Genomic DNA, 2,678 nt, shown 5'->3' with positions numbered 1-2,678 from the left:
TCATCTGTTCAGGTAGGGACACAAAAACAACAACAAGAAAAACACCAACAACAACAAGAAAAACACCAACAACAACAAAATCAAGAGCCACCACCACAACAACAAGAAAAACACCAACAACAACAAAACCAACAACCACCACAACAACAACAAAATCAACACCCACTGTCACTATGACAACACCAGAATCAACAACAGCAGCTGAGAGCAGACTTGAAGCAGGTACCAACACAGCAGTATCTGCAGTCACTGCTAAAAACAAAACTAGTGTCTCAATGTATTTTTTAATTTAAAGGTGCCCTGCCACACAAAACCTTTTTATTTGTATTTATTTTAATATGTTAGGTCCATATGTGTGTGTGTGTGTGTGTGTGTGTGTGATGTGGTGAATGTGAAGATAGCAGTAGCAGCATGAATAAAGCTAGAGCACGAGTCTTTCTCTGAAACCAAAGACACGGATACCTTTAATAAGATCTGCTTTAATCTGCTTTTTCTGTTTAAAAAGGTGAAATCTACTTTTAAAATGAATTAAAATTGCATATTTGCATCTATGCATTTTTTAATGTAACATAATGTTATTTCTGATGTGATCCTTCTCTCTCCAGGGTCATGGAGGTCCATCTATGTGCCCGTGGGTCTAGCAGCTCTCATAATAACTGTAGTGGCGGTCAACATGTGGACGAGAGCTAAAGGTGAGAACATCCTCAGATCAAACTTAGAAACTAGTCTGGATGAAGCTGATTTTCACCGTGGAAACTGAAGTCCACTCTTCCTCTTGTCTTTTCAGAGAAGAAAACACAGACGGAGGACATAGCTGTGAGTTTCTACTACAAAATACTGAAATGTTTTTACAGTTGCTACTTTACACACTCTTCATTATTAACTGTAGGTTTAGATAGAAGAAGACAGGAGACAACAGTAAACAGGTGAAGAGGACGCACATGTTAGTCAAACATATATATTTTAATTTTGGTCTTAAAGTCAGTAATTGTAACAAAAGCATTTCCTAAATATATTTAATGAAATGTACTTGTTGTCTTTAACTTGTTTCTTATTTCCCTGAGCTAAATGTGTGTGTGTGTGTGTGTGTGGGGGGGGGGGGGGGGGGGGGGGTGGACCCCTCCAGATCAGAGAAGGGGGATTGGGATTGGAAAGTGTGTCTTTGATTGTGTTGTGTTGTTTCCCACAGGTGCGTTATGACGTAGATGATGATACAGTGAACTATGAGAACATCAGATCTCCTGATGGAGTCTGACCAACACTTCTGCCTCCATCAGCCTCCACCCATCAACTCGTCACCTTTTACTGGAGGAGTTCAACGCTGTCAAGAACAAAAAGAATCATTAAGGCTTATTTTATTTTAGTCTGATGTATTTCCTGCATCGACTGTAAAAACCTTTTCTCATCTGCAGCCAGTTGAGAACAGCAGCTGGATTTGAGCTTCATTTAACTCTTGTTAACTTCCTGAAATAGTCTTCCAGCTGCAGATTTCACAGCTGATTTGAAGATGTAAGATGCTTGTTGTTAAGACTCCAGCAGCTTGAGCTCAGTTTGATATCTCTGTGTGCAGAATAACTCATTTTAATCCGCTTTCATTGAAGTCAATCCCAGTCTTCTCTTCATCTAATGTGATTACAACATTGTAGTGAACTAGAGAGGTGAATGTTGCAGGCTGCATGGTAGGTAGGCTGAATCATTATGGATGGATACAACATACCAACCCGGTCTCACGCCAGCTCGTGAAACGGTCACGTAATTTAGATTTATTATTTTGTGTACATGTCCCGATTTTTTAACGTGACCATTTCACTAACTGCCGTGACGCTGGGCCGCTCTGGGGGACGCAACAACGGGGAAATCAAACGCCACGCCTGGGACGGTGACAACAACGGGACGTATGGTTAGGAAGAGAATAAACGGGAAAGGAACTGCAACACGTGGGACACGATGCCTGGTCTCAGTGGGGGAAAGTCCGGTGTTGTTTGACCCATCCACCCCCCCCCGACCAGCCTCCCTACACAGATTTTTGGCGTTTTTCATACTATTCACTACTATAATCATCCTGTGATAACAAAATAGGCTTTCCATTGAAATACATTACTTTAAAATTTGAAATCAACACATGAAAGTTTCGACATTAACGTGATCTGTGGACGAATCAGGTAGGCAGTCAGGAGGAGACCGTGCACCGGGCTACTGAACCAGACCCTAACCAAGTCTGATGCATGAGTCTATGTAACCAAAGGGGAGTCTAGGTCCTCAAAGGTTTGAGTTATCAACCGATCCCAGACCCTTCTCAGCGCTGTCCACAAAGGAACTGTTACCTTATGCATTATGCATTGTTAAATAACAGGGCTGTATTTTTCTACATTAGTGTTGGCTAACTCAAAGTTTATTAAAATATAATCTGCTAATAAATGTTCACCACTTCATTCTACTCTGTGTTTTGTGATTCCTTCATGTACTAACAGAGTCATAATGGAGAGTGAATCCTTAAAGTGCTCATATTATGCTTTTTGACTTTTTCCCTTTCCTTTATTGTTATATATCTTTTTCGTGCACGCTATAGGTTTACAAAGTGAAAAAGCCCAAAGTCCCCCCCCCCCCCAGGGAGTTACCATCTCCAACAGAAAACACTGTTCACACACTGCTCCAAACAGCTCTGTTGTAGTCCAGCC

At 41.2% G+C, this 2,678-nt stretch overlaps 1 long non-coding RNA gene across 1 annotated transcript; it reads left to right on the top strand.

Moving 5' to 3' along the window:
- Positions 1 to 587: 587 nt before the first annotated feature.
- On the top strand, positions 588 to 1,395 carry LOC117961058. Its single transcript, XR_004660299.1, has 3 exons — positions 588 to 692; positions 788 to 816; positions 1,190 to 1,395. It is a non-coding gene; the product is annotated as an uncharacterized LOC117961058 (long non-coding RNA).
- The last annotated feature ends 1,283 nt before the right edge of the window (positions 1,396 to 2,678 follow it).

This window comes from Etheostoma cragini, chromosome 18 (assembly GCF_013103735.1).
Source record: "Etheostoma cragini isolate CJK2018 chromosome 18, CSU_Ecrag_1.0, whole genome shotgun sequence".
Lineage (NCBI taxonomy): Eukaryota > Metazoa > Chordata > Actinopteri > Perciformes > Percidae > Etheostoma > Etheostoma cragini.
Note: the sequence above shows the minus strand (reverse complement) of the source record. Positions and strands in the feature narration are given on the sequence as shown.